The following is a 6,697-nucleotide window of genomic DNA, read 5'->3' on the forward strand; positions in this document are numbered from 1 at the left end:
TGTTGTTGTTGTTGTTGTGTGCCCTCGAGTCGGCCCCGACTCATAGCGACCCCTCCTTGGGTTTCCGAGGCAGTATCACTACGGAAGTAGGATGCCCAACCTTCCTTCCGAGGAGTGGCTGGTGGGTTTGAACCGCCAGCTTTCTGTCTAGCAGTCAAGTGCCTTAGCCACTATGCTACCAGAGCTCCTGTATATATTATTAGAAGATAAAATTCAAAATTCAAAGTGCTAAATTTAATAGATTAGTTTAAATTCCTTACTTCTTGTTGTTGTTGTTGTGTCTTCGAGTCACACCTGACTCATAGTGACCCCTTCTTGTGTTTCCGAGGCAGTATCACTACGGAAGTAGATTGCCCAATTTTCTTTCCATACTCAGTCCTATTTTATTCCAAGATCAATATTAATCTGTGACCCTGAATTTAAGGAGAACTACAAGCAGATATAATTCTTCTTTTAGTTTTATTGAGATAAAATTGACATGAATATAATTCACCAATTTAAAGTATATGGTTCCATGGTTTTACGTGTATTCGTGCTTGTGGAATTAGCCATGCAATCAAATTTTAGAACATTTTCTCCCCCAAAACGAAATCTACTACCAACTAGCAGACATTTTCTGATTCTTCTCACCCTGTGCATCCATTCCAAGGCAACCAGTGACTTAATTTCTGCCTCTATTGTTATAGTTGTTGTTAAGTGCCTTCAAGGAAGAAACAATGGATATAACAATAAGCTCAAGCATAACAATGATTTCAGGGATGGTGTAAGATTGGGCAGTGCTTTGTTTTGTTGAAGTTAGGGTCACAATGAGTAAGAAGCAACACAATAACATCTAACAACAACAACATCTAGTGTCAATTCCTTACTCAAATAAAGCTGTGTTCTCATTTAACTCCTATTATCACATGGTATACACTTCTGTATGTAATAGGGCCAAACATTCAATTATATACATATCATTTTATACAATTGCTTTTAACTTAGTTAAGGGAAGAAAGAAGAACAAATATGCAGTTATACAGCTATTAAAATGACCTACATAAATATCTTTACCAGTACTGTGTGATGATATCAATATGAAGACAGCAATAGGTCATCAGAAAGACAGGGATGTCGAAAGAAACTCTGACACTTGCTTTTGAATGGATTGTAGCTAAAGTGAATGGAAGAAAGGATGACATAAAAAATCTGAACAGAAGATTCTAAAGGGCAGAAGACAAACTAAAGTATAACAAATTGTGCAAATACCTGGAGTTAGAATAGCAAAAGGGTATTCTCAACATTTTTCAACTTTCAGAATCAGAGAAAGAATTCAAGCCTCGAGTTGCATTATTGAAATATTTTATGGGAAAAATGTTGAACAATCCAGGACACATCAAAAGAAGATCAAAGGAATACACACAGTTATTGTACCAAAAAGAAGTAGTTGACGTTCATCCATTTCAAACCAGGAAAAAAAAAAAAATGAACTCACTTCCCTCAAGTCAATTCCAAATCATAGGCACCCATAATGGATTTCTAAGGATGTAAATCTTTACAGAAGAAGACTACCTCATCTTTCTTCCACAGAGCAACTGGTTGATTTGAATCACCAACCTTTGTGCAATAGCCAAACACCTTAATCACTACACAACCAGAACTCCTTCAGAGCTTATTCATTTCAAGAAGTAGCATATGATCAAGTATCAATGGTTTTTCAGGAAGAAGCCCAAGTTGCATTGAAGGAATTGTTGAAAATAAGCCTCCAGGATTTTATGGAATGTCTGTTGAGATGTTTCAACAAATTGATGCAGCACTGGAAGCTCTCACTCATTTGAGCCAACAAATTTGGAATACAGCTACTTGACCAACTGACTGGAAGAGATCCATATTTGTGCCCCTCCTGAAAAACAGTGATCCAAAAGAATGGAGAAATTAATTAACAGTATCACTGATATCAGGAGCTCTGGTAGCATAGTGCCTAAGGGACTTGACTGCTAACCAGAGGGCTGGCGGTTCAAACCCACCAGCCACTCCATGGAAGGAAGATGGGACAATCTACTCCCATAATGATACTGCCTCGGAGACCCAAGGAGGGGTCGCTATGAGTTGGGTCCAACTCAACAGCCCATAACAACAACAACAACAACATCATTGATATCACTCGCAAGTAAAATTTTGCTGAAGATAAAATTAAAAAACTGTTGCAGCAGTGTATTGACAGCAAACTGACAGAAATCCAAGCCAGATTATATGATGACTTGGATGGAGGGATATCATTACTGATGCCAGATACTGGAAACTATGTCACTTGCATTTCAAATACCAGCAGGGCCATCCATAGTAGACAGGTTTCAGCAGCACTTCCAGACTAAGACAGATTAGGAAGAAGGATGTGGTGATCTACTTCTGAAAAAAAAAAAAAAATGACCACTGTGAACCTATGGATAGCAGTGAAACATTGTCTTATACAGTGTCAGAAGATGAACTCCTTTTGAAGGTACTCAAAATACAACTGGGGATGAGCTACCTCCTCAAAGTAGAGTCAACCTTGATGACATGAATGTAATAGAACTTTCAGGACCTTCATTTGCTGATGTGACACAACTAAAATGAGAAGAAAAAAAAAAAAAAAAAACAGTGGCAACCAACTATTAATAATCAGATCATGGAATGCATGAATCATGAATCTAGGAAAATTAGAAGTTGTGAAAAAGAAATGGAATGCATGAAGAACGATATACTAAACATCAGTAACCTGAAATGGACTAGCATTGGCCATGACAAATTGAAGAGGAATGTTATCCCATCCATTATAAAAACATTTCAAGATCTATCCTGAAGTACAGTGCAGTTAATGATGTGATAATATACATACACCTACAAGGAAGACCAGTTAATATGACTATTCAAATTTTCTTACCAACCACTAAAGATGAAAATGAACAAATTGAAGATTTATACCAATTTCTGCATTATAAAATTGATCAAGCATGCAACTAAGATGCACTGGTAATTGGAAAGCAAAAGTTGGGGAGAAAATGAAGCTACAAAAGTTGGGAAATATGGCCTTGGTGACAGAAATGGCACTGGAGGTTACAATATAGAATTTTGCGAGACCAACAACTTATTCATTACAAATACTTTTTCAACAACATAAATGTTGACCACACACATGGATCTTGCCAGATGGGATACATAGGAATCTAATCTACTACACCTATGGGAAGAGACAATGGAGAAGCTCAATTCATCAGTCAGAACAAGGTCAAAAGGCCCACTGTGGAACAGACCATCAATTGTTCATATACAACTTGAAGGTGAATATAATTAAGTCCACAGAGCCAAAATATGACCTTGTGTATATCACACCTGAATTTAGAGACCACCTGAGAATAAATTTCACATATTGAACATCAATTATTGAAGACCAAACAAGTCATGGGAAGACATCAGACAGGAAGAGAGCAAAAGGTCATTAAAAAGACAGGAGAGGAATAAAAGACCAAAACAGATGTCAGAAGAGACTGACACTTGCTCCTGAACTGAGAGAAGTTAAGAGAATTGAATAAATGATTAAATTAAGGAGGTGAACAGATTTCAAAGGCTAGCTCAAAAAGACAAAGTAAAGTATTAAAAGGAAACGTGCAAAGACCTGGGGTTAGAAAATCAAAAGGGAAGAGCACACAGCATTTCTCAAGCTGAAATAACTGAAGAAAAAAAAATTAAAGCCTTGAGTTGCATTATTAAAGGATTCTATGGTGAAAATGGGAAATGGGAGCTCTGCTAGCCTGGTGCCTAAGGCACTTGACTGCTAACCAGAAGACTGGCGGTTCAAATCCACCAGCCACTCCTCGGAAGGAAGGTTGGGCAATCTACTTCCGTAGTGATACTGTCTCAGCAACCCAAGGAGGGGTCGCTGTGAGTCAGATCCAACTCAATGGCACATAACATCATCAACAACAACATGGTGAAAATATTGAATGACTCCGGAAGCATCAAAAGAAGATGGATGGAATACAAAGTCACCATACCAAAAAGAAATGGTCAACATTCAATCATTTCAGGAAGTAGCATATGATCAAATACTAATGGTATTGAAGGAGGAAGTCCAAGCTGCACTGAAGGCATTGTCGAAAAATAAAACCTATTGCCACTGAATTGATTCTGACTGATAGTCACTCTACAGGATAGAGTAGAACTATCCCATGGAGTTTCCAGGATTATAAAACTTTACAGAAACAGGCTACCTCACCTTTCTCCCACAAAACTGTTTTGAGCCACCAACCTTTTGGTAATCAGCCAAATTCTTTATCCATTACACCAGTAGGGTCCCACTGGCAAAATACAAGCCTCTAGGAATTGATGGAATACCTACTGAGATGTTTCAACAAATGGATGCAAAGCTGGAAGGAAGACTTCACTTTTTTAGGCCAAGAAATTTGTGAGAAGGCTACCAGGCCAACCAACTGGAAAAGATCCATATTTATGCCCATTACAAAGAAAAGTCATCCAACTGAATGCAAAAATTATTGAAGAAAATCATTTATTTTGTTCACATGTAACTTAATTTTTGCTGAAAATAACTTAAAGACTTTTACAGTAGTACACAGGCAAGGAACTGCTAGAAATTCAAACCAGATTCAGAAGAAGATGTGGAATGAAGGATTTCATTGCTGGTGTCAGGTGATCTTGGATGAAAGCGGAGAATGCCACAAATATGCTGACCTGTGTTTTATTGGCTATGCAAAGACATTCAGCTGTGTGAATCATAACAAATTATGGTTAGTGTTACAAACAATGGGGCTTCCAGAACACTTAATTGTGCTCATGAGGAAACTCCTGGAAACAAAACAATAAGATACGGTGTGGTTTACAATCAAGAAATGTTGTATCTGGGCTATGTCCTTTCATGCTTACTTAAACTCTATGTTAAGCAAAAAATAAAATAAAATAAAATAAGAGAAGTTGGGCAATATGATGGACATAGCATTGAGATTAGAGAAGACTCATTAACAAGCTCTGATATACAACTGACACAACATTCTTTCTGAAAATAAAGAGGACTTGAAGTAGTTACCAATGAACATTGATGACTATAGCTTTCAGTACAGATTACATCTCAACATAAAGAAAACAAAAATTCTCACAAATGGACCAGTAAGGAACATCATGATAAATGGAGAAAAGATTGATCTTGTCAAGAATTTCATTTAACTTGGATCTACAATCAATGCCCATGGAAACAGCCATCAAGAAATGAAGTGACCTATTTCATTGGGGCAAATCTGCTGCAAAAGACTTCTTTAAATTTGAAAAGCAAAAATGTCACTTTAAAGACTACAATGTGCCTGACTCAAGCCATGTTATTTTTCAATCACTTCACATGCATGTGACAGCTGCACAATGAATAATAAAGACAGAAGAAAAAAGTTGAATCATTTGAATTATGATGTTTGTAAAGAATATTGAATGGATATATATGGAATGCTAGAAGCAGGAACAAAACTGTGTTGGAGGAAGTGCAGGCATAATGCTCCTTAGAAGTCAGAATGGTGAGACTTCCCATCTCGTACTTTCATTATGCTGTAGGAGGGAATGCTTCCTGGCAAAGGGTATCATGCTTAGTAAAGTAAATGGTAACGAAAAAGAGGAAGACCCTCAAAGAGACCAATTGACACCAGGCAGCAACAATGGGCTCAAGCATAGCAACAACTGTCAGGATGGCTCAGGACAGGGCAGTGTTTCCTTTTGTTGTACCTAAGGTCCCTATGAGTTAGAACAGCTTTGATGGAACCCAAGAACAACAACAATATATAGTAAAATAAGAATGAATAATTAAAAGTGGAAACTAAATAATTTGCTGGAACATATAAAGCAGTTGAGCAACCAACAGTTAATAACAGCAACAGAAATTAATAAGCAAGCAAAGAAAAGAAGAATGAAACAAGAAAAGAAAAACAAACCAGCTGCTATAGAACTGATTCCTACTCGTGGCACTTCAATGCATTGCAGAATAGCACTATATTCCAAGAGTTTTCTAGGCTGTGCTCTTTTGTCATCCAGTTACTGGGCCTTTATTCTAAGGCATGTCAGAGTGAGTTCAAACTGCCAAACCTATGGTTAATAACCAAATGCAAACCATCTCCACTGCCCAGGGAATCCTTCTAAATAGTTAACTAGTATACCTGAGTGGGAATTACAAATTATTACTAACTGAAAACAATTATATCTCTTCAAAGGAGCCACGTGGGATGTTTTCTCAGAGGAAATTTTACAATTAAAATTGGAAAATAAGGATTAATACACCAGGCATTCAAATAGAACAGCTTAGAAAACAGCAAACATATAGAATAAAGACATAGTAGAACTAATTTGACATTGATGTAATTTTGAAAAGACCAATGAATAGGTAAAACTTTGAAAAAGTAAAGACAAAAAAAGATAGAAAATAATACGAATAAAAAAATAAAGCATAGCTACAGATCTTCATTCATGCATTTAGAAAACAAGCATTGAGTAACCCCTTTGCAGCAGACATTGTTTGATGAATTAGAACAACACTAACAAAACAGACAAATTAATATAATCTGTTATTGACATATATGTGAGACAGTGATATGTGCTAAGGAGAAAAATAAAACAAGGACTCAAGTTGCAATTCTTAGATAGGACTGTAAAGGCAGTCCTCATAGAGAAGTAAATTTGAGCAAAGACC

This window comes from Orycteropus afer, unplaced genomic scaffold, assembly GCF_000298275.1.
Source record: "Orycteropus afer afer isolate SDZICR_OR568_19922 unplaced genomic scaffold, OryAfe1.0 scaffold00642, whole genome shotgun sequence".
Lineage (NCBI taxonomy): Eukaryota > Metazoa > Chordata > Mammalia > Tubulidentata > Orycteropodidae > Orycteropus > Orycteropus afer.